Source organism: Papio anubis, chromosome 4, assembly GCF_008728515.1.
Source record: "Papio anubis isolate 15944 chromosome 4, Panubis1.0, whole genome shotgun sequence".
NCBI classification, from domain to species: Eukaryota; Metazoa; Chordata; class Mammalia; order Primates; family Cercopithecidae; genus Papio; species Papio anubis.
The window spans coordinates 109,163,453-109,189,714 of record NC_044979.1 but is presented as its reverse complement, the minus strand read 5'-3'; the positions used below and the strand labels follow the sequence as shown (position 1 = coordinate 109,189,714).

At 40.3% G+C, this 26,262-nt stretch overlaps 1 protein-coding gene and 1 long non-coding RNA gene across 3 annotated transcripts in view; one reads left to right on the top strand and one right to left on the bottom strand.

The window, feature by feature from the left end:
* Nucleotides 1–26,262, bottom strand: part of POU6F2 (POU class 6 homeobox 2) — a 148,691-nt gene that overhangs the window by 104,371 nt on the left and 18,058 nt on the right. The gene's annotated exons all lie outside the window — the stretch shown is intronic.
* On the top strand, nucleotides 10,532–12,298 carry LOC116274682. Its single transcript, XR_004183461.1, has 3 exons — nucleotides 10,532–10,586; nucleotides 11,221–11,490; nucleotides 11,998–12,298. It is a non-coding gene; the product is annotated as an uncharacterized LOC116274682 (long non-coding RNA).

Below are 26,262 nucleotides of genomic sequence, written 5' to 3'. Positions count from 1 at the left end.
GAGCTCCTCTCTAGAGAAAACCCCCACTGCTTCAGTGCATCCATGCCTCTTGCCTATTCAAGAACATCCCTGATTTGTTTCATCAGTTTCCTTCCTCTATGGGATCTCTACCACCAAGATATAAATATGAAGTTTCTGTTTTCATCTTAAAAAATAAACCTCTCTCAACCCAACCTCCCCTCTAGCTATTAGGCCATTTGTTGGCTTCCTTTCAGAGAAAAATGCCAGAAAAGAATTGTCTATTCTTGATGTCTCCAATTCTTCTTTCATTTCCTTTTGAATCCACTTTGATCACTCCAATTCATCACTCCCGCTCCACTGAAGCGCTTGTCAAGGTCAAAACTTATTTCCAGGTGAAACTCCAATGGTTAATTCTCAGATTTCTTTTTACTTGACCTACCCAAACTGGTTGACACAGTTAATCATTCTCTCCTTGAAAGACTTGATTTACTTTTTCTTCTAGGAGCCCCCTTTTCCTCCCTCATTGAGCCCTCTTCTTAATCTCCTAGGCCAATTTCTCTTCCTCCTCAGAAATCCTTAAAGTTGGGGTGCTCCAGGGTCTAGTACTCGAACCTCTGTTTCATTCAGGCTCACTCTCAAAGTAATCTTATCCAGGCCTCTGGCTTTACATACCAGCAGTACACTGATGAACTTGCAAGTTTAGATCTCCAGCATGGACCTTTTTCCAAAACCTGATTATTTAATTGCTTCCTCAACATTTTCTCTTAAACATTTAGTGATCTCGCAAACATGACATCTAAAACTGACATGTTAAGAACAAAACATGTGCCCGAACCTTCTCTTCTCGCTGTCTTCTTTACCTTGATCAATGGGGAACTTCATACTACCAGCTGCTGAGGTCAAAATCATTGCAGACATCCTTGACTCCTCTGTTTTCCTTACACTCCAAAGCCAATCCATCAGCAAATCCTATCAGCTCTTCCTTAAAATACATTCAGTCTGATTACTTCTCACCATCTCCACCACGTACAACATGGAACAAACCATGATTGTCTTTGTTTGGATTGCTGCAGTAGTCTCCTAACTGGACTTCCTGCGTTGGCTCCTGACTCTCGGCAGTCTGTCCTCTTTATAGCATCTACAGGTGTTCGTGTTTTATTCCAAGTACTAGCTACAGTTCTTAAATTGTCCTACAAGAGCCAGTGTGATCTGGTCTCTGCTTCTTCTGTGGCCCCATCTCCTGCCTCTGTCCCTTGCCCACTTTGTTCTGGTCTTGCTGGCCTTTTTTTTGTGCTTCCCAGAACCTTCCAAACATCCTCCTATCTCAGGGCTTTCCATCTGCTCCCTTTCCTGGAGTGTGCCCTTTCCACTGGTCCTGGGAGAGATGCTGTCTCTGATTAACCTACATCAAAAAGTAACCACCTACTCTCGCACTTTCTTTCACTTTGACCCCATTTATTATTCCCCCCATGTAAGTTATCAGTGTTTGATACACTACGTGTTTGTTTATTTGCCTTTTTTAATTTGTATGCATATTTGATTCCTGCCCTAGCTCCTAGAATAGTGCTTGGCATCTGTAAGTGCTTAATACATAGTTGATAAATGAACAAATGACTCAAAAGACTAAAATGATACCAGAACTGTAGATCAGAAGTTTACTAAAATGGTATCAGGAAACTGAAAAAAGTTCCCTAGAGGATGAAGTCTGGGTCATTTTGCCATAGAATCCTCTGTAAATCTTAGTGTTCCACGAGTCCTTCTGACCTTGCTTGTATTGCAAGCAAGCTTGACAGACGGGAGGGGCCTAACACGGGGATCCTGGAAGATTCTTTTTGGGCTACTCAATTCTCCTTATATGTGTTGGAATAAACAATTGCATTTCCCCTTCCCACTTTTTTTTTTTTTTCCTGGCCATTGATAGCTTTCAAGATGAAATAAAAAGTGCATTGCTTAAATGCACACTATCTGAATTTTGGTCCAGACTAGAAACTTCAAGATGTATTTTAGTGTATGTTTTTTGAGCAATTTAAGACTAGATTATAGTTTTGTTTAGATTCACTGAAAGAGCAGCTTCATAGTCTTAAACAAGGGGATAGGAAGGACTACCATGACATTGGAGGCTGAGGAAACTGAATACCACTGTAAACTCTCAGACATCACCACCAGATAAGGACACCCAGAGGGGACCTGGAGCTGTCCTATGTGGCTGGGTGCCCTGCATGCTGGCTGCTTGTGCAGGATGTGCAACATCCATGAGACAGAAGCACTCTCTGTAGCCTTGCCTAACCCACTCACTTCTGCAAATAACCTTAGATTGTCTCAAATGCCCGAGCTCAAACATTTGTAGGTGTTCTTTATTCAGACTCAAGAACTTGCAATTTCATTGTGACCTCTTCGAACAGCACGAGTAAGGAGAAGTGGTGACAGAAACACATCTTTTAGTGTTGTTTCCTGGCTCTCAAAGTATGTTACATAAAAAGAAAAAGAATAAACTTTAAAATGTTTTTTGAACTGTCATTTGATGATGTGTTCGGCAGTCTTCAGAAAATAGGTACATGTTACTACCACATTAGGGAGAAAATAAGTTAAATAATAATTTCCAGCAGTAAGCCTGAAGGCTATCATATTGTCACTCAATAATCTGTTTCTGAAAATCCCCAAATGCATTTTAGTAGGTCTGCATGCTTTCAGCTTTCTGGATCACATACCATAGGCATTACATCCAAAAGAAACAGAGGCAGTCAACCTGATGGATTCTAATTTAGAAACTGAAAAGAGAATCTTCTAGTGTTTCTGAAGGTTAAAAAAATGACAGCCTTGCCTCTTTTCCTGAAAACTTATCTTTAATTATGCTTTGTGGTGGGAGAAAAACAGCATACTTGCTGAGTACAATACCTGAGTTTTAAAAACTACTTTAAATTAATTCATTCATACTTTAATCAGTGGGTCAAGGAGTCCGCTTTGCGGAGCTCACAGCTACATTTATGCAGCCAATCTTGATTTATAAGAGAAATCAAGGCTGAGCACAGTTGAATACAGGAAAGTCACCACCTACAAACAGAAAGTAAATTTTACAGTGAGGACTTCATTAGATTAAAACCTTTTGCCTGTTGGGGGTATGTTCTTTCTTTCCTGTTGAATTCCTGAGTTCCCTCAGGCCAAGTACAAGGTCCAGGCTCTCCACCTCTTCAGACCCCCCTTGCATCAGGAAGGCCAAGGTTCACATCTGGTGAAGCTCTCTGGGCATATCCACAATATAGAAGCAGTGTCTCTAGAGGCAACATAGGCTCCATGAGGAAATGCACATGAGTGGTCAGATTGAATTCCATCAGCAGAAGAGTGGGGAGAAAGGGAGCAAAACTAAGATCGATTGAGTGACTATTATGTCCTAGGTGCTGAAAGGTGCTTCACATACATTATTTAATCCTCACAACAAATTGTCAGAGGCATTTGAGCCAGAGCAACTTCCTCTTGAATAGGGACTGGGTAAAATAAGGTTGGGACCTCCTGGGATCCATTCCTAGATGGTTAGACATTCTAAGTCATAGGATGAGATAGGAGGTTGGCACAAGATACAGGTCATTTGCTGATAAAACAGGTTGCAGTGAAGAAGCCGGCCAAAACCCACCAAAACCAAAGACTGCCACGAGAGTGACCTCTGGTCGTCCTCATTGCTACACTCTCACCAGCGCCATGACAGTTTACAAATGCCACGGCAATGTCAGGAAGTTACTCTATATCATCTAAAAGGGGAGGCATAAATAATCCACCCCTTGTTTAGCATATCATCAAGAAATAACCATAAAAATGGGCAACCAGCAGTCCTTGGGGCTGCTCTGCCTACGGAGTAGCCATTCTTTCATTCCTTTACTTTCTTAATAAACTTGCTTTCACTTTATTCTATGGACTTACCCTGAATTCTTTCCTGCACAAGATCCAAGAACCCCTCTCTTGGGGTCTGGATCTGGACCCCTTTCTGGTAACAAAATGAGTGCCCTACATGATATTTTACAGGGTAGAGGTATAAAGCCTCAGAATATTTGTGTATATCTTCAAGGTTTCTACTCTTTCTACTTTAAATCATGTGCTTGAAGTTTAGATAAATTGTTTATTTTACATTTAACGTTTCTATTTTCTTTAACAACTGTGTATGGCTTGTATCTCATCTCCTCCCTCTAAAAGTATATTCAGTATATTCATTGGAAAGTATTTGCCTAACACCAAGTTGACTAGTGCTAATTAATTCTCAAAATCCTAATTAATAGGTAACTGCATTGTGGGCAGTATATCTCAAAAGGAGCACTTTCCCTTGGTTAATATTTCACATGTACCTTAACCATAGGAAGATACTCTCTGAAAATGCAATTCTAAATAAGGATGTTAACTACCCTGCTGAAAAGTACCTGAATACTTCACTGCAAACAAATCTTGCATGTAAAATATAAAAATTCTCTGTGTTGCATTTGAAATCTGATAAATATTTATTATCAATGCTGTTTGCTTTTAATCTGCTCAGGATATCGTTTCTCCAGCTTCTTAGTAGTTAAACAAAAATGGCATTTACATTACAATATTGCTTGCCAACAGTCTCATTTTCTGGTTTAGTCAGCAGCCCTTCATGCTTGATTAGTCTTTAATTATACAAATACCTACATATTAAAAAAAGTTTTCTTTTTTCCATACTTTGAGTATGTAATTATTTTCTCTTGCATGCAATAACCTTTAATTTTAGGATTAAGCAACTGATTCTTTTTAGTATGGATGGGCCTTTTCAAGTGTTAAAGCAAATTTGGTTATTGTATTATGAGAAAAATTAACTCTGGGAAACCTCTCATCAGTGCATTTGACAGCTCCCTGATCAACTGTTACAGAAAGCATCTGGAATCTCAAAAACAAAACAAGACTTCAGTCCTCCAGCTTTTTGCTATGTCTCCCTATCTATTTGGTCTAGAAATGTGATAATTTAATAAATTAAAGCCTCCAATGTACCAATTTTCCTATTTCCATAAATTAGGAAGGAGAGCATATATTTTACATAAAAATATTTTAATGCAAAAGCTGTTTACAGTTCTAGAAGAGAAAACCCGGAACTGTAAACTTTTATAACAAAATATTTTTCTATAATAAATCCAGAGAATGTTTAAAATATATGAGTATCTTGTTGGGTTATATGGTGTTTCTCTCTACTGGCCATCCTAATCCTTGGGGCCAATGAGATGATCAAACAACAATGAGGCTTAGAAGTGGTACCTCTCTGCAAAACCAAACTTAGTGTAGATGAGCAAATCCTTTACATACTGTCTTACATACTGCCTAAAGGTACCTACGTTGTTAGGTACCCTTTCTGTATTAGTTTCCTTCTTTCTGGTCTCATACTACACCCAGAAAAAAAATCATTTCCTTAAGGGAATCACCTTAAGAAGCAAACTAACCTGAGAATGTCATAGCACTCAATAGCCACATTAAATATGTACCATGTTCTAGGTTCCATATTAGGCATGAAGGAAACAGAGGTGAATAAGACTCACAGATTTATGCAGTAAGGTTTTGGCCTGTGTTTAACGTGCTGCCAAGAAGACATTTTAACTTTTCTTTATTATCTGTTCCAAAGTTTAATTCATGGGACGATAAAAGCGTCTTCTTGGCATACTCAATTTTTTTTTTTTAATACAGAAGTACAGCTCCACTTCCTTTTGTCCTATTCTCAGGGTTAGCCAGAGGATCTCAGAGTCTGACAGGACCATAAAACACACCTGGTCTGACTCCTCTACTCTTTAAGAGAAGCACTGAGGAAATATTAACTGATATTAATGAACAACCACCTTCAGTTATTCAATCTTTCTATTAAAAATCCCAGTTTCTCACAATGCTGTAGCTCAACCCATTGTACCATTTTTTGTGTATTGCCCTTGAGCCTTAAATAATATCTCTTTATGAATAAATTGTTTACAACCCTATAGAGCAGTAGTTCCTAAACCCTGCTGATCAGCAAAATCACTGGCTACACCCAAGACATTCTGATTTTGCAGTTATTGGGTTGGGTGAGGGGAACTTGTATGATTAAAGAGTCCCCATCTGATTAAAACTTTTTAATTTAATTTTTTCTTATGAGGAATTTTAAGTCCATCTAAATAAGACACAATAGTATAATTAAGTCACACGGACCCATCAGCCAGCTGCAATAATTATCACCTCACAGCCAATATTCTTTCATTTGTACCCCACCCAAACACCTCCACCCACATTATTCTTTTTCCTTCAACATCATTTTAGAAAAAAATCCTAGGACCTGCCATCATTTCATTTGTATTTCAGTAGGTATCCTCAAAAGCTACTCTTAAAAAAAAAACTACATATCACTATCACACCAAAAAATACTAAAAATAATTCTTTCATATCATCAGATATCCAGTCAGTGGTCATATTTCTAATTGTCTCATAAATGTCATACTTTTTCCTTTTTACAGTTTGCTTGAATTGTAATCTAAATAAGGCTCACATTTATAATGAGATTGGTGCTGTGTCTTTTGATCTACAGGTCCAATTCTCCTAGCTCACTCTCTCTCTCTCTCTCAAAATTCATTTGTTGAAGAAATCTCTGCAGGTGGTTTTGATATGTGGTCAAGGTGGGAATCACGACTCCTCTGAAGTACCCTCAGAGGCCACCCAGAAGGGACACTAGAGCAATTCATACTCTGAGGCCACCACCCTTGGTTAATAAACCCTTTGCCCCTTCCCCTCCAAGCCACCTGCAAACCTTTTTTTTTTTTTTGACTTTATAAACTTCTTAGTTTTTATTTATTTATTTATTTATTTTTGTTTTTGCTACTTCTCCCACTGAGAGGTGGAATTGCAAACCTTTTAATAACACGGCATTTTTGGCTCTAGAGAGAACACAATACATTTATAAGTATTACTTTTTCCATCTTCTTATTAAATTTAGAAGTCATCCAAACTTCCTAGCTTTGTGGCATCAAGCCAAGTGAAATCAGGTGGACACAGTTTGGAAAAATGTTGGAGGTGGCATGGTGACGGGCTTGGAGTAAAAGGTCAAATAATTTATCCTCCAAGCCAGAACAGTCCTGAGAATGAAATGTTAGTGATTACCTGGATGGTAGACTGGTAGACTTGCAAAGAGACTACTCTGGTTAAAAGAAGGTGGGAGGATCCCTTGGGGTCAGACCGACCGAGGCTCAAACTCCAGCTCCACCTCTTTCAAACTGTGGGGCTTTTGATAAGTTACCAGCTTCCTCTGAGCCCCAGTTTCCTCTCTTTCATAAGTAATTGCATGGCATACATAGAAAAACATACCCAAAACACCTAGGACAGTGTCTGGCATGTGTTAAATGCCCAGCAGTGTTTTTGTTTTTTAAACTGGATCATTGTTTTCATACTGGAAGATTCCACGTGTGTTTGTCTGCTCTTGCAGTGGGGTTTGAAGCAGCCGGGTTTTGTCACGTGACAGTCCCAGGCGTCCAATAGTGGGATGTGAGGTGCATTCAAGGTGGGAGATCCACTTTCATTTTCTTTGGGTCTCCCTATCTTCTTTATAATATGTTTATGCTTTAGGTAACATGATTTAACCCACGGATCAATCAGATCTATAAAGTATTAGCAAGACCTGCTTCTTTGCCTATTATATTCTGAATATCAAGAACTACCATGTGTTATTGAGATGGTAGGGAAAAGGAAACAGGTTAATTAGAAAATGGTGGTCCTTACTTTGATGTACACTTCTTCCCAGATATAATAAACTGATTTAAAGCATTTAAATCAAGCCCACATTTCCCAAAGAGCACTGTGAAGATAGTGCAGAGAAGGATGGGGTTGAAACAATTTCAAAGGAGTCATCATAACATCCAAGGCTTTTATAGTTCTTACAATGTGCCAAGCATGGTTCTAATTATAACAATAAATAGCTCTTCTTTCTTTTATTAGTAATTGTTATCTTCATCAAGAAATGTTGCAAAGAATTTTAAGATAGTCCGATCACAGGCACTTCCCACTGTTTCTTTCCCCTTCACTTTCTCTTTAGAATTATCTACTCATTTTTGGTGGGACTACTTGTCAGCTTTTAATATATTACTTAGTCTCTCATTTTAATAGACTTGTTAAACCATTAATCTGCTGTGTGTTTTCAACCACATAGGCAGTGGTATAATGTTGAGTCTTGAAGTTCCCTGCAAGATGTGTGTGTGTGGGTGAAGGCTGGGGGGCAGAGTGCTGGGCATTTCTTTTTCGATCGTTTCGACTGCTGGGAAGGGTGTTTTGGTGTTTAGGAGCTCATCATCACATGCAATATGTTGGGATACTGATATACCTGCTTCCTGGCCTGTTATACACCTAAGAAATCCCATCTCTGTCTACCTGAAAAGCTCGGTCTTTCAGGCTAGGGTTTTTCAAATTCTTCTGACCTTGTCTCATAAGAAGAAACACATTTTACATCTCAAGCCCACATATATATACATACAAAAATATATGTACAATTATATCTATCTCTCAACATGTAACTATATATATGTCTATTTGTATATCACTTAAAGTGTCTTTTAAAAAATGTGTAGCCTTTCTGTGCCCTGTCATTTTCTACTCCTTTTTATTATTTTCTTTTAAAAATGCTAATTACAAACTACTAAACCAATTTAGCAATCACTCACGATGTCATGAAAAACACAATGCCCTTCCCCAATCCGGGCACATGGTCCCACCTAATCCTTCACAAGGATCCCTAGAAAGATCCAAGGCACAGCCTCTCGAGTGCCAGGGCCAGCCTGTTTTCCATGAGTGCCTGTCTTCTTATTCCTTGGTTCAAGGGATCCTCATTTTAAAAATGTGCCAGATTCATTCCTGGTGGGCGGGAGAGCCTTTTCAGACTGGGGGCAGAGAGCATAAACATCTGGTCCAGTGATGAATAAATGGAATTTGGGCAACCTATCATATGGTCAAGAAGAGAGCTCTGAGGCAACTAACTATTGATTGGGAAGGAGACCTCCTCTCCCTGCTCCTTTCCAATAATTTCTGTTTTAAGATAATTTCCTTCAGGAAAGGCTGAACTCTCTTTATTTAGTTTCCCGATAAAGCAGAAATGGTTAGCAAGAAGTCATACATTCCTCCTAAATTCTAACTTCTGAGCATTCCTAATGAAATGGCTAGATTGGGGTGTGTTTTAGGGTCTCCTTCTTTGAATCTCTAATGGGGAGCTAAGAGTTAACTACAGTCAGATTCAAGGATATACAACGAAAAGGATCTAGACTCTGATGTGTTTTCTTTAAAAAATGCTATACTCCGTCCACATCAACCCTGAACACATGGTGTGGTATAAAGTGGTGTTTATCTAAACATTAGAATACCAGGACCATGCCTATGTCGGAACAAGCAAATCTCACAGCCTAGGTTTCTTCTTCCTCTCTTGTGACACTTTAGATTATTTCAATCCATGTCCTAGTTGAAGAGCCATGTTGGCAAGGAGATTTTTCTAAAGGTTTTTTTCCCATTGCTCAGAGCTAAAGGTTTTGTCCTCTGACCTTTTGATTCCCGCTCTGCATCTAATCAATGTCAGGTCACCACACGTAAAACTAAAAGGAGGTTAAATGGAAAAAACAAAAGCACAAAGCCAAACAAGCACAGGGCCCCAAGCCCGGCCGGCCAAGATTAAAAAGCTCACCATTTTGAAATAGTACAATAGTACAGTCTCTCGGAAAAGAAAATATTTCCTGTTTACCCTCCCTGTTCCCCCCACCTCCCATTTGTTTGGTGCCTGATTTGTTTCCAGTTGCAGCAGGGAGGTCAGAGCAAGCCAGGAAAATGAATGGAATCAACCTCCTGCCGGGCCGCCTGGAGCGGGCGGGTGTTACGGATCAGCGTAAAGCCAGCTTCCTTTCCCGGGCCTGGGCCGATGTAACTCACTGGAGTGGCAAATTACATCAGACCTACAGCTGTAACCCGACATTATGATTAATTTGATCAGTAATTTCTCCTGTTTTTCATTTTAATCGGTGTGACTATTCTGCTGTGGCAGGTCTTTCAGATCTAATTAAGATAAATTTCCGAGTAAAAGACTTGGCAGACTTTCCGAGTCAAATCCAGGCATCAAGTGTGAAGACCTGCAGCCCCAGTCCATCACCTTAGGGGAGGGCCGGGCCTCCCGCTCGGCAATCAGCCATTCACACTTAAGCAAATTCATAATCTCCAGCACTGCTTAGTCATTCTCTCAAAATGTCCCAGGCAGGAAAGGAAAGGAAGAAAAGCCCCAGACAATGTCATGTTCCCCCATTCCACTGATTTGCCCAAACTACATGGATCACCCCATAAGTGGACCCTTTACAGAATCCCTTAGATGATTTTAAATACATTTTAAAAGCACTTTAAATAAATCCATGCATATGTACATATTAAGCAAATGCAAGTATGTATACATACAAATATTGAAAATACATGCATGTGACTATGAGGATTTGTAGTTCACATGTACACAATAGTCTAACCCTTTAGTGCAAGAAGACAGCTATACACATATTGGGTGGGGGTTGGCAGGGCATAAGAGCTTATTTTCCCAATTTGTTTTCTTTTAGGTCAACCCATGCATTCATGTATGCATCCTTAGGCTGATATTTGCACAAGTTCCGGTAGGTTTCTGTTCTTTGAAGATGACAGTATGAATGAGAATTCTTCCCAAAGCCCACCAGCAGGACCTTCCCGTCTAATCTGGGGCGAGCAGACATTGGGCAAACGTCCAGCTGTGCCTGGGTTCCTGGGTCTACCTGCTTCCTTGCAGGAAATGCAAAGTCAGGCCAAGACCTTCGAAAGGGCAGGTGTTTTTGAAGACATTTCTTCCATTTTGTCAAGAAAATGTGTTTTTATATTCCATGTTCTCACTTACAGGTAGGAGCTAAATCTTGGGGACACAGGGACATAAAAGATGGGAATATGAGACTCTAGGGGCTTCAAAAGGAGGGAGGGTAGGAAGGGGCAGGGGCTGCAAAACTTCCTTTTTTTGGGTACTAGGTTCATTATCTGGGTGATGGAAGCAATAGAAGCCCAAACCTCAGCATCTTGCGATATACCTTTGTAACAAAGCTGCACATGTACCCCTGAATCCAAAATAAAAATGTAAATTGAAAAAAAGAAACTATTATCTTGCAATGATGGCAGCACTTTCAATTATTACAAAGTAAATTCCCCATTCAAACAGGAGTGACTATTTCTGAAAACAAACATATGACTGGAGTATGCTTACTATGAATATAATTTTCTACACAGTCCTCCTGCACCCCTGCCCTCAAGAGGTTAAGGAATTTCTCCGAACCACCACTACAGGATCTGAAATCAGGTAAAAAGAACCACAGTCTGATTCTGTGTATGGCCTCTACATTTTAAGGATCAGTTTGCTACTCTTTTCCATGTATCTTGTGTTTTGTTCTCAAAAAAGAGTGTTGAAGCTATGGTGTTAGGAGAAGCTGCCGCCTCCCCTCGCTGAGGCAGGCAATCTCGAATGCACTGTGATTGCTGCATGAAAGACAATGGGGACAGGTATGTGTGATCTTCACAGTCCTATAGCAAGGTGATTTGGGGCCTACAAATTAGCATAAGACCCTCTGACTTCTCACAGGGATTCTGTTAGCTATCTCAGCTCTAATTTAGTTAGTGGCCCCAGACCGCTTTAATCTCTTCATTGGTGTTTCAATTTTGTAGAAATGGTTTCAACAAAACTAGCATATTTAATAAAGAAAAACAATGGACTTGTCCTCAACCCCAACCTTAGAGTTTCTGATTGCTGAGCAATAATCAATGAAGATTTAGATCAGGAGCTATGAGAAAGACGTAAGCTACAAGAAAGATCAGAGACGTGGGCAAATGACAGTCTTTCCTCCAACAGTGCTATCTACTTCCATGGCTCCAGGAGTCACGTAATTTAAATAACATCACTTTAGAAAGAGGAAAACTCCACTGTGAGAAAAGACTAACAAGAGGCAGATTAGCACAGTGGGTGAGGTTTTGACATCACATAGATCTGAGTTTAAATCTTACTTCTTACAGGTCCTCACACCTAACGTCCTCATCTGTGAAATGGAGCTGGTGGTCCTAGGGGGGGTCCATTGAGTAGTGCTTTACCATTCGAGGAGAGCGACCCACTGCATCAGCATTCCCGGAGCTGGTTAGAAACGCAGCATCTGGGGTGGGCTCTGGATCAGAATCTACATTTACCAGCATTCAGATGGATTCATATGCAAATAAAAGTTGAAAAGCCCTACTATAAACTAGATGAGACAACATCTAGCAGCAATGGGGCATTTAATGGGCTCTCAGTCAGTAGCAATTGTTCTTGTTTTGAGAAGATGTTAAAGATTATGAAAAGGATTATTTATTTACTTTCCCTATTATATTTTAAATATCAATATGAATCACCAGGTTTGAGATTTTTCTGCAGATATCGGACTAATAATTCAAATCCAGAGTCTGGGAGAGGCCCAGGTGGCTTACAAAGCACAGACAGGGGGGTTGTTTTTCTTTCCTGTTGGGCTGTGAATCTCGGGAGGGGTAGGGCACAAATGATGCTGGCTCATCCTTTTTGGAAATGAAGACCCAGTCTTATTATATCATAAAAGTAAAGTCAGTGCTGACTCATGCAATCAATACTTAGGGCAAACAGCATTTCGTATAAACAAAGGGTAGGAATTTGTTCTTTAGAAATGAATAATTGGAAGCCTATTTGCAAGACCATACATAGTTGTCCTCAAAGCTGGCTGCACACTGGGGTCTCCTGGAAAGTTTAAAAAATGCTGGTGCCCACTTTGGTTCCATTAGAATCTCTGGGTGGGACCCAGGGCACTGGTATCTTCAAACAAAACAAACAAACAAACAAGCAAACAAACTCCTCAGGTGATCCCAGCGTACAGCCAACATTGGGAACCACTGCTGTAAACTTGGAAAATCTTCTCTTGGAAAAGAATACAAAGGAATTGAACAAAATATGGCTATAGGAGCGCAGGCATGGTCTCAACTGTTTGAAGATGGTGTGGCTTGGGTGAGACAAGAAGAGGGAGAGACAGTCATCTGCCAGGCAAGGCCCAAGTGGCCCTGAAAATATTTGATTACATGTAGGTCTTCCTTTCTGGTATGAAGATGCTCACTTTTTCACTTGAGAGGCTCACTAGCAATAAATATAACATGTAGGCTGTGCCTTGAAGATGCGTCAAATGGCTTTAATGTGATCATTGCATGCAGGGAGCTTGGAAAACACCCATCTTTGCTTTCTGCCTTTCATAACTTTCTGCCTCAGGTTGGTCCCAAAGACCACTTGGCTTTAGCCTTAGATTGGTTAGATTCCTTCCATGGAGTGCAGACTACTGGAGGTGGTAACTGCTCTAAGGAATATTCCTTTTTGAACTTTAGACAGGAGTTCAAGATTATTTATATTTTATCTAATTAAAAAAAAAAAAAAAGTTTCCAAGCCAACCAGATTCCAGAGAGCTTTCCTTGGGGGAAGTGAGAGGATTTCTCTTAAATCTTCTCCCCAAACCCCTAAATGTTGCTTTGTTCTCTTTAAACACCACAGTCACAACATCAAAATACGAGGACAGAGAACTCAGGTCTGGAAAGAGCAGCTAGTCTCTGAGAGGATATGGAGTCCAGCTGAGAAGAAAAAAAATGGAATCTCTAACTTTACTTCTTTTTTATGACAGTTAAATATCTCCCGGTGTAGAAAACTAAGTGGAGGTGCTGGGCTGAGCCCTGTTGAACTACAGTTCAGACAAAATGGGCTGGAAGGGTTGCATTGATCGGAGCCCAACTGGGCCTTCTGACACAGCTACTAGTTCTGAGCACAGAGCTGACAGCATACAAATGCAGGGCACCCCTCCATTGCTGCATTCATCTGCAGCTGCGAAGGCATCCCCACTGAGTGGTCAAGGACACAGAATTGCCCTATCCAGGAGACAGCCACTCCAAGGGGCACGTGAACCTTGGCCATGGGGGCTCCTGTCCTGCATGCCTCAACATGGTGCCTTTCTCTGCCTTGGCTCTGCACTCACAGGGCCCCAGGACAGGTGTTTTCAGCCAGAATGCCCAATTTAGTTCTGAACAGTGGAAAACGAAAGAGAAAGAAAACACCAGTGATTCTGAGAGTGCATATTTACAAACAGGAAATAGAGAAAGAGCAGGATAGGAGCCTTGTAACTAAGACAATGCCCCACAGACATGGAGTTTTGACAGCTTGGTGCTCTAGACGACTTAGTCCCGGCTTACCATACAGATTTCAGACTGATGTGACCTGTTGTTTGGAATCCAGACCCTCTTAAAATGCAGGGGTGGAGAATGAGGCTGCCAGGGGCTGGGGGATCTCCTGACCATTGGAAATTCCTCAGTCAAAAGATGAGGAGGGTGCAGGTGAGGAGGGGGGAAGGCATACACTCTCCCAGTTCTGTCGGTCCCGTGGGTCTACAGAGGCTACGTGGTCCAGGGGCACCCTGGCCATGATTCTCATGCTCTGGCATGGGGAGGCAGGACTCCAGTTATGTGAGCAGGAGAAACAATGGGCCGTGAAGAAAAAGAAGGAGGAAGGGAAGACTATCTAGAAGAGAAGGTCTCCAAGACCTCAGCTGCCACGAGAAGCAACCCAGTCAGGTATTTTATGAAGTGATTTTCCTCATTGTCAATTATCAGAACCATACTGTTTCAGCTTTCTCATCTCTTGCTTTAGTTTTAAGTGTTTCCGTCCCTCTTTTCTCACCTTTCTATATGTGGTTTTCTCCACGGCCCAGCCTATTGGACATAGTCTGTGGATTTCTACATACTGTCCTGGACAAGGAAATGGAGGTTATTTTAGTTGTGCTGATCCCACAACTAAGGAGGCTTTAGAGCGGTGGTTCCTGAAGGATTTTTCACAGGAGATATTAATTAGCATTATGTGAAATAAAAGGCTCTAGTGGTTTCATAGGTTTCAGAATTTCTTGGTTAAATCGTGTTAACTAGACAGCTCTACTGCAGGATGTCTTTTAGCTTTCAGTATTCAAATAATCTTTACGAAATATATAGGAACAGCATATAGTATGCAGCGCTTCTATCTACCCATCGATCTATCTACCTGCCTACCCACCATGGAATCTGTTTTCAATAAAATTTCTTTGGATCAGTGTTTTGTTGAAGGAAATTTGAGAAATGCTAACTTGGAAAATGCTGGGAGCCAATAAGGAAATTAAGAATATATATTTCACTAACAACCAAATGAACATTGCAGAGGTGGTAAGATATAAATAGAGACATTTTGAAGTCAGACAGACTAGATCTAAAATCCCAATTCAGCCTTTGTTAGTGATGCTGAGAAATTTGCTTGAACTTTCTGAGACTCAGATTCTTTGGGTTGGAATAAAGGCAATTTTAGCCTGTTCTGGGTTGTGGTGAGGAGAAAAAGAGAGACCAAAGAACTTAGTAAAAGATACATAGGTAAAGGATTGTGGTTACTTCAGTCAGAACTGTGAACTCATGAGGCCAATGAATGAAATAAGTATTAAAAATGTACTTCGTAAATTTCAAAACACATGGCAAATAGTAGCCAAATAGAATCAAGAGTATTTCTTGAGTACTGAATATGTGATGTATGTTATGGTGTGGTACATATATTGTTCTTTCTTTCCATAGAATTGAAACCACGTTATTTGTGTTATTTCATAAATAGAATGTGGAGATAGGAAAGGCTTAAAGATCATCTCATATAAACTTTTCATAGAACAAGTGACACAACTGAGTCCCAAAGAAATTAGGTGACTTGCCCATGGTCACTAATTAGTGAGATCTAGTTAGTGGCAGAAGTGAGATCATCAAGATTCTTCTTCTTTACCCAAATACCAAAAACCACAACTTTGGGAATTTCGAAGGAAAAAATAATTCTTGGTTCTTAATCATAATACTGATGGGCTGGGCACAGTGGCTCACACCTATAATCCCAGCACTTTGGGAGGCTGAGGTAGAAGGGTCGCTTGAGCCCAAGAGTTCCAGACCAGCCTGGGCAACATGGCAAAACCCCATCTCTACAAAAAATACAAAAATTAGCCAGGCATGGTGGTACATGCCTGTAGTCCCAGACACTCGGGAGGCTGAGGCGGGAGGATGGCTTCAGCCTGGGAGGTTGAGGCTGCAGGGAGCTGTGTTTGTGCTACTGTATTCCAGCCTTGGTGACAAAGTGAGAGCCTGTCTCAAATAAAAGCAATAATAATAATAATAGTAATAATATTGATGGGGAAACTGGGGTTCTGTGGGTTTAAGTTGGAAGTCTTTAAGATTATACGATTAGGCAATATTAGCATTACGTGAGTGCACGGCTACGGTCCTTTCTTTCTGCTCTAAACCCCTTGGACAGCTCTGAGATTACCTTTAGTGTAGGTTTGCCCTGTACTGTGTGTGCTCCTCACCCCTTTCCTCAGAAATCCCCCGTACCTCTCTGACTCAGGATGATGCTATGAAACTGACATGCAATCATTAGCCTCATTCCAGCTACTATGGGTTTTTGTGCATTTGCAGGGCATCATTTTTATTGTGTCAACATACAGTTTTAGATTCCTGTGACTATTTGCTTTTTGTTCAACTTTGAGCGCATGTGTTTGTCTCATATTCCCCAACAGGTTACAATATCTATAGTCAAGGACGGAAAAAAGGTAGGCAGGATACCAACATTTTTTGAGCACCAGCTATCTATCAGGAACCAAATTAGATGCTCTCACCTAAGTCACTGCATTTAATCCCCACACCAACTGTCTGACCAGTGAGGAAACTGAGGCTCAGAAGGATGTGCTGACTTGACTCAAATGTCCAGCAGAGCGAGCATTCAAACCCAGGTCCATCTGCTTCTAAAGACCACACTTACTCTGAGGCACCATCTTGTCTGTTCTGCAAACCTTCTCCAGGACAATGCACAGCACAGGTGCTCAATAAATATTTACAGATCGTGATAAAAGTGCTTTCTTTACAACCTGGAGAATATTCACTTGAAGTCTATGCTTTGAAAGTTAATTTAAAAACCAGTGGAAATTTTACCCCCCAAAAATGAGAAATAACTTGTGATCATGAAAGCACTAGAATATTGTATTAAGTTCACATAAATACTGGCCAAGCATTGCTCATTCAGAGCAAAGTGCCAGCCAACACATTTTGGGCATCTCAAATTGCCACTAGACCTTGCATCTATGCACATGAAGGCAAAAGTGTTTCAGAAGCATTCTGAGCTAGACTTTGGGATTAGTTTATCAACCACCATCCAGCAGCGAAGGGACTGGACAGTGCATTTGGCTCTAGGCTCTTTGCTGAGTTTGCTGCAGACAGACCATGGCTCCGCCCCCACTGTCAGAATCAGAGCAGTTCTCTTTTCTTTGAGAAGTGATCACTTGCCATGCTCAAATGCTGCAAGAATCTTCCCATCCTCCTTTGAGTCTGGCACCCTCATCATCTATCGCTACTTGATGTAAGTTTCCAGAGCCAGTGGTGTGAACACGCTTCCTGCTTTGTTAAACTACCCTTTCTACATGATTTGACTAATCTACAGAGCAGTACCCAGGAATGGTAAATCTAGACAATGACAAAGAAGCACTGCAGTATATAAGTAGATTCTTGGTAAACTAATTTTTCCCCTGCCACTCTCAAAGCAATATAAACTTTGTTGTTCCTCCTGGATTTCAAATGCTTGTAATAAATTCTTTGAAATGTCAGTAATGTTGAACTGAGGGTTTTCTTAAGGAGATTTTCTTTCTTTCATAAAAGGAAAAATTGTCCCTTGCAGAGTATATGGGTAAATATGTTTTGTTTATTTTATTCAGTACTTAATACAGTTGGGTAAAGGATTCACATTTCCCACCCGACCTCTCACTGAATGAGTGAATCATGAATGAAGCTCTCAATTTTCTGGAAGGTAGTATAAACAGAAATAAATTCATGTTCTTTTATATCTTTAGGCTAATCAACATTTGCTTAACAAATTTATAGCACACAAAGCATTCTCATAAGTATGTTATATTTAATTTTCATGATAACTCTCTGAGCTTAGATGGATTTTCTTTTCCATCATAATAAAGTTTCTTTGGCTCTTTAGTCCAAGAGGAAGCCTTGCCAGGACTCTTCCAGTTTTCCAAAGGTCCTCAGACCTTGGATTGCTTTGGGAGAATGTTGTCTACATAGTGATACTTCTATTATTTTTACTAGACTTACTTAATTTCATAAAATCATAAATTAGTTCAGTGAAAAATGTCAGCCAAAAGAGTTATTTGGTTGTCATAACATTTCAGTTCAATCAAAAATGATTGCTTTATTAGATCTGTGCAATGGGGAAGATGGATTTCTAGCCCCTTCCTTGCCCCAATTTGTTATCCAACATGCATTTGTTTTTCTACTGTGCAAAATTTGGTGCAATGTTCAACTAGAAAATGAGATCAAAGACCTGGCCGAAATTTACAATGAACAGAACGTCATTGACTTTGGAAGATTTTTGCTAACTAAATCATTTACACAGCCAGTAGCAAAGCTGAGAGGGATGAGGGTGAGATGAATGAGGCACTCATTTCAGGCACCAGATTTAAAGGAGTGTCCAGAAACGTAGTAATCAAGATGAATAAGATCTTAATACAATATTTTAAAAATAAGAATGAGTGCCAAAAATTCATGATCACCAAATGTTCATATGACTGATTTTTTTTCTTTTGCCTCAGACTCCAATATGGCTCAATACTGTTACTGATCCTGCATTTAAAAATTTGAAATTTTGCTGTTCATAGACTTTTGGCATTCATTTTGATTTTTGAAAATATTTCATTCAAACATTATCTGAATTTCTGAGAATACCCTTAAATTCTATCTGAGATGAGTGCTTCCAAGCCTCACTATCGTCTCAGTCCTGGCTAGGAGAATTCTGCATAGTGATTTAGCCCCGTATAGGTGAGCGATGTCTGAGTTCTATATTTACAGTGACCACACAAAGGAGTTATATGAATACACTCTCATAGTCACCCAACTCTACACAGTTTTAGGGGTTTGTAACATAAAACTCCAATGGAACTGAAGGAGTTCTAGAAAATATTTAATTTTACTCCCTCCATTTTATAAATGAAAAAACCTACAGAGTCTTGAGTAATATTGTGGTAAATTGATTAAGACTAATTGCTGGGGGGAGGGGGTTTGGCCTAGGACACTGGGTCTTTTCTATAGGGCAGACCCATGATTAGAGACCATTCGCTTTAGAGAAATTGAAAGTCCTACAGGTCTGGCTCCTTCTCAAGGCTTTGGGCTCTTTATTTTAAAAAGTGATAATGTACCACCTTCTCCCATCACATATGCACTTTGTAACTTAGTACTAAGTTTGCCAGTGGGAAAATATCTCAAATGGGAAGACCAGAAGGCGATGCCCACTGCACAACAGAGGTGGGATTCTGATGCAGTTTTACTCCGCTGTGCCTGAGTGGTAACTAGACCTTTCCATGCACATGGTTGAGAATACATTTTATGCTCTCAAGCAACTTCACCTCTGAGGAGGTGACTGTGCCCCTCATTCCTCATACAAATACAGATAGCTTTCACTCTCCAATTCCTACTGATCTCTCTCTCCCTCTGTTATTTATTAAAATGTGCAATAGAACAAGAAAAGGAAAAGATTATCCTGCATCCTGGCACGCAAGATAGTATGCAGGAGGCCAAGGTTAAATGCAGCATTTGGTTTCTTAAGCTTCTCTAATGTATAGGTGTGGAAAAGCAATCTGGGACCACAGCTTATAGCAGTGACTCTCTGAGGATAAAAACTTGACTTTAATTTGGACTCTCTGGCTAAGATAAAATCTGCTTCTGCTATCATTATCCCACTTATGTTTGTCCTCCACTCTCTTTTCACTCTGCCACCCAGCTGAGTGGGAAGAAATTAACCTGACCTTGAAGAATACTCAGAGAATCTTCAGGACCATCGAGTTTTCAATAGCCAATAAAATTCCAGAGGCCTACTAACATTGAGATTATAGACTCATAGGCCTGAAAAAGACCTTAGACCACACAGATGAGGGAAATGAAGTCTAGAGAGCTAAAGTGACCTATCCCAAGTTATGAGTTAGTTGAAGGCAGGGTCAGAATTAGAAAGGGGACTCAAGCCCTCTGGTTACCCTCTTCCACCCACACCATGACTGGGCTCCAACCATGCTCAGCACATCTCCAGACCACTCAAGAGGGAATATATGCACAATAGGGCTTTTATAAGATGTCTGAAATTTTACCAGTGCAAATAAAAACTCCCAAGGAGTTTTCTTTTCAAGAAAATTCTTCTTAAAGGTCATAGAAAGGAGGCTTTTATTTCACCATTCTTATACTTATGGGGTCTCTATCCAGATTAAAATTACATATTGAATTTTTTTTTTTTTTTTTTTTTTACCTAGATCATGTTTTTTGCCCCAAAAGATTGCTTCCATTTATGTTTCTGCTTCTATCAAACATAGTCTGTATTTTTAGTTTTGGATTCAGGCACAGCCTGTGGACCATGGGTTTGAGCAAAAATAAGGAGTATGGACTGCTCTCCATCCTGGCACCCAGGGGCTAAATCCAGCTCACAGTGCATCCTGTTTGTCCCACACACTGTTTTTATAAAGTTGAATTTGGGTTTTACAGCCAAGATTACTTTACTTATTTACAGGGACTGCCAGGCCCTGAAGACCTCTGCCCTTGCATTTCCTGTTTAGAACTTCTCTCCTCAAGCCTCCTGAGCAAGAATGAAGCCATGGGTGGGTGGCTCTTGAATCTCAATGGAGAATCTATAGACAGACCTCCAGGAGCCAGCTTCTAGAGTCTGCTTTAGACCACCAGACCTCCTATAATGCTGAGTGATCAAAATTAATAAACAAAGTGATCCCCCTACCTGGGCTTCTTTGAAGGGATAATACTTTAGACTCATATCTGTCTTAAAACAACAACTTGGTTTTGTAAATGTAATCCTTTTCACGGAATTGAATAAAAGAGTGAAATAAAATGACACTGCAGTATTGCAGAAAAGCCTGGTAAGAGGTATTTGGAGACTTTTTGTTTAGAGTGTTACTACCCACCAACACTATTAATTTTTTTTTCATCTCAAGAAATGACCTCGATGGCTGAATAGGAACAGCTCCAGCCTCCAGCTCCCAGTGTGAGCGACACAGAAGACAGGTGATTTCTGCATTTTCAACTGAAGTACCAGGTTCATCTCACTGGGGTGTGTCAGACAGTTGATGCTGATCCACGGGTGCAGCCCAACCAGCGAGAGCTGAAGCAGGGCGAGGCATCACCTCACCTGGGAAACGCAAGGGGGAAGGAAATTCCTTTTCCTGGCCAAGGGAAATTGAGACACACAACACCTGGAAAATCGGGTAACTCCCACCCTAATACTGTGCTTTACCAAGGATCTTAGCAAACTGCACATCAGGAGATTATATCCCACACCTGGCCCAGAGGGTCCCACGCCCATGGAGCCTCCCTCATTGCTAGCACAGCAGTCGGAGATCTAACTGCAAGGTGGCAGCGAGACTGGGGGAGGGGTGCCCGCCATTGCTGAGACTTAAGTAGATAAAGCCACGGGGAAGCTTGAATTGGGTGGAGCCCACCGCAGCTCAAGGAGGCCTGCCTGCCTCTGTAGACTCCACCTCTGAGGACAGGGCATAACTAAACAAAAAGCAGCAGAAACCTCTACAGATGTAAAATTCCCTGTCTGACAGCTTTGAAGACAGCAGTGGTTCTCCCAGCATGGAGGCTGAGATCTAAGAACGGACAGACTGCCTGCTCAAGTAGGTTCCTGACCCCTGAGTAGCCTAACTGGGAGACCTCCCCTAGGTGCAGACCAACACATCACACCTCACACAGCTGGGTACACCCTGAGACGAAGCTTCCAGAGCAAGAATCAGACAGCAACACTTGCTGTTCAGCAATATTCCATCTTCTGCAGCCTCCGCTGCTGATACCCAGGCAAACAGTGTCTGGAGGGGACCTCAAGCAAACTCCAACAGACCTGCAGCTGAGGGTCCTGATTGTTAGAAAGGAAAACTAACAAACAGAAAGGACACCCACACCAAAACCCCATCAGTACGTCACCATCATCAAAGACCAAAGGCAGATAAAACCACAAAGATGGGGGAAAAGCAGGGCAGAAAAGCTGGAAATTCAAAAAATCAGAGCACATCTCTCCCGCCAAAGGAACGCAGCTCATCACCAGCAACGGAACAAAGCTGGATGGAGAATGACTTTGACGAGTTGAGAGAAGAAGGCTTCAGTTGAAACTTCTCAGAGCTAAAGCAGGAACTAAGTAACCAGCGCAAAGAAACTAAAAACCTTGAAAAAAGAATGGATCAATGGATAACTAGAATAATCAATGCAGAGAAGACCTTAAAAGAACTGATAGAGATGAAAATCATGACACGAGAACTATGTGACAAATGTACAAGTTTCAGTAACTGACTTGATCAACTGGAAGAAAGATTATCAGTGATTGAAGATCAAATGAATGAAATGAAGTGAGAAGAGAAATGTAGAGAAAAAAGAGTAAAAAGAAATGAACATAGCCTCCAAGAAATATGGGATTATGTGAAAAGACCAAATCTATGTCTGATTGGTGTGCCTGAAAGTGACGGGGAAAATGGAACCAAGTTGGAAAACACTCTGCAGGATATCATCCAGGAGAACTTCCCCAACCTAGTAAGGCAGGCCAACATCCAAATTCAGGAAATACAGAGAACGCCACAAAGATACTCCTCGAGAAGAGCAACTCCAAGACACATAATTTCCAGATTCACCAAAGTTGAAATGAAGGAAAAAATGTTATGGGCAAACAGAGAGAGAGGTCAGGTTACCCACAAAGGGAAGCCCATCAGACTAACAGCAGATCTCTCGGCAGAAACTCTACAAGCCAGAAGAGAGTGGGGGCCAATATTCAACATTCTTAAAGAAAACAATTTTAAACCCAGAATTTCATATCCAGCCAAACTAAGTTTCATAAGTGAAGGAGAAATAAAATCCTTTACAGACAAGCAAATGCTTAGAGATTTTGTCACCACCAGGCCTGCCCTACAAGAGATCCTGAAGGAAGCACTACACATGGAAAGGAACAACCGCTACCAGCCATTGCAAAAACATACCAAAATATAAAGACCATCGATGCTAGGAAGAAACTGCATCAACTCATGAGCAAAATAACCAGCTAATACAATGATGACAGGATCAAGTTCACACATGACAATATTAACCTTAAATGTAAATGAACTAAATATTCCAATTAAAAGACACAGACTGGCAAATTGGATAAAGAGTCAAGACCCATCAGTTTGCTGTATTCAGGAGACCCATCTCACATGCAGAGACATACATAGGCTCAAAATAAAGGGATAGAGGAAGATCTACCAAGCAAATGGAAAACAAAAAAAAAGGCAGGAGTTGCAATCCTAGTCTCTGATAAAACAGACCTTAAACCATCAAAGATCAAAAGAGACAAAGAAGGCCATTACATAATGGTAAAGGGATCAATTAATCAGGAAGAGCTAACTATCCTAAATATATATGCACCCAATACAGGAGCACCCAGATTCATAAAGCAAGTCCTTAGAGACTTACAAAGAGACTTAGACTCCCATACAATAACAACGGGAGACTTTAACACCCCACTGTCAACATTAGACAGAACAATGAGACAGAAAGTTAACAAGGATATCCAGGAATTGAACTCAACTCTGCACCAAGCGGACCTGATAGACATCTACAGAACTCTCCACCTCAAATCAACAGAATATACATTATTCTCAGTACCACATCGCACTTACTTATTCCAAAATTGATCACATAGTTGGAAGTAAAGCACCCCTCAGCAAATGTAAAAGAACAGAAATTATAACAAACTGTCTCTCAGACCACAGTGCAATCAAACTAGAACTCAGGACTAAGAAACTCAATCAAAACTGCTCAACTATGTGGAAACTGAACAACCTGCTCCTGAATGACTACTGGGTATATAACGAAATGAAGGCAGAAATAAAGATGTTCTTTGAAACCAATGAGAACAAAGATACAACATACCGGAATCTCTGGGACACATTTAAAGCAGTGTGTAGAGGGAAATTTATAGCACTAAATGCCCACAAGAGAAAGCAGGAAAGTTCTAAAATTGACACCCTAACATCACAATTAAAAGAACTAGAGAAGCAAGAGCAAATACATTCAAAAGCTAGCAGAAGACAAGAAATAACTAAGATCAGAGCAGAACTGAAGGAGATAGAGACACAAAAAACCCTCCAAAAAATCAATGAATCCAGGAGCTGTTTTTTTTTGAAAAGATCAACAAAATTGATAGACTGCTAGCAAGACTACTAAAGAAAAGAGAGAAGAATCAAATAGATGCAATAAAAAATGATAAAGGGGATATCACCACCGACCCCACAGAAATACAAACTACCATCAGAGAATACTATAAACACCTCTACGCAAATAAACTAGAAAACCTAGAAGAAATGGATAATTTCCTAGACACTTACACTCTCCCAAGACTAAACCAGGAAGAAGTTGAATCCCTGAATAGACCAATAGCAGGCTCTGAAATTGAGACAATAATTAATAGCCTACCAACCAAAAAAAGTCCAGGACCAGACAGATTCACAGTCGAATTCTACCAAAGGTACAAGGAGGAGCTGGTACCGTTCCTTCTGAAACTATTCCAATCAATAAAAAAAGAGGGAATCCTTCCTAACTAAAATTTTACAAGGCCAACATCATCCTGATACCAAAGCCTGACAGAGATACAACAAAAAAAGAGAATTTTAGACCAATATCCCTGATGAACATTGATGCAAAAATCCTCAATAAAATACTGGCAAACCGAATCCAGCAGCATATCAAAAAGCTTATCCACCATGATCAAGTGGGCTTCATCCCTGGGATGCAAGGCTGGTTCAACATATGCATATCAATAAATGTAATCCAGCATATAAAACAGAACCAAAGACAAAAACCACATGATTATCTCAATAGATGCAGAAAAGGCCTTTGACAAAATTCAACAGCCATTCATGCTAAAAACTCTCAATAAATTCGGTATTGATGGAACGTATCTCAAAATAATAAGAGCTATTTATGACAAACCCACAGCCAATATCATACTGAATGGGCAAAAACTGGAAGGATTCCCTTTGAAAACCGGCACAAGACAGGGATGCCCTCTCTCACCACTCCTATTCAACATAGTGTTGGAAGTTCTGGCTAGGGCAATCAGGCAAGAGAAAGAAATAAAGGGTATTCGGTTAGGAAAAGAAGAAGTCAAATTGTCCCTCTTTGCAGATGACATGATTGTATATTTAGAAAACCCCATTGTCTCAGCCCAAAATCTCCTTAAGCTGATAAGCAACTTCAGTAAAGTCTCAGGATACAAAATCAATGTGCAAAAATCACAAGCATTCTTATACAAGAGTAACAGACAAACAGAGAGCCAAATCATGACTGAACTCCCATTCACAATAGCTTCAAAGAGAATAAAATACCTAGGAATCCAACTTACAAAGGATGTAAAGGACCTCTTCAAGCAGAACTACAAACCACTGCTCAGTGAAATAAAAGAGGACACAAAGAAACGGAAGAACATACCATACTCATGGATAGGAAGAATCAATATTGTGGGGAAAAAAAAAAAAAAAAAGAATCAATATTGTGAAAATGGCCAAACTACCCAGGGTAATTAATAGATTCAATGCCATCCCCATTAAGCTACCAATGACTTTCTTCACAGAATTGGAAAAAAACTGCTTTAAAGTTCATATGGAACCAAAAAAGAGCCCACATTGCCAAGACAATCCTAAGCCAAAAGAACAAAGCTGGAGGCATCATGCTACCTGACTTCAAACTATACTACAAGGCTACAGTAAGCAAAACAGCATGGTACTGGTAAGAAAACAGAGATATAGACCAATGGAACAGAACAGAGTCCTCAGAAATAATACCACACACCTACAGCCATCTGATATTTGACAAACCTGAGAAAAACAAGAAATGGGGAAAGGATTCCCTATTTAATAAATGGTGCTGGGAAAATTGGCTAGCCATAAGTAGAAAGCTGAAACTGGATCCTTTCCTTACTCCTTATACGTAAATTAATTCAAGATGGATTAGAGACTTAAATGTTAGACCTAAAACCATAAAAACCCTAGAAGAAAACCTAGATAATACCATTCAGGACATAGGCATGGGCAAGGACTTCATGTCTAAAACACCAAAAGCAACGACAACAAAAGCCAAATTGACAAATGGGATCTAATTAAAGTAAAGAGCTTCTGCACAGCAAAAGAAACT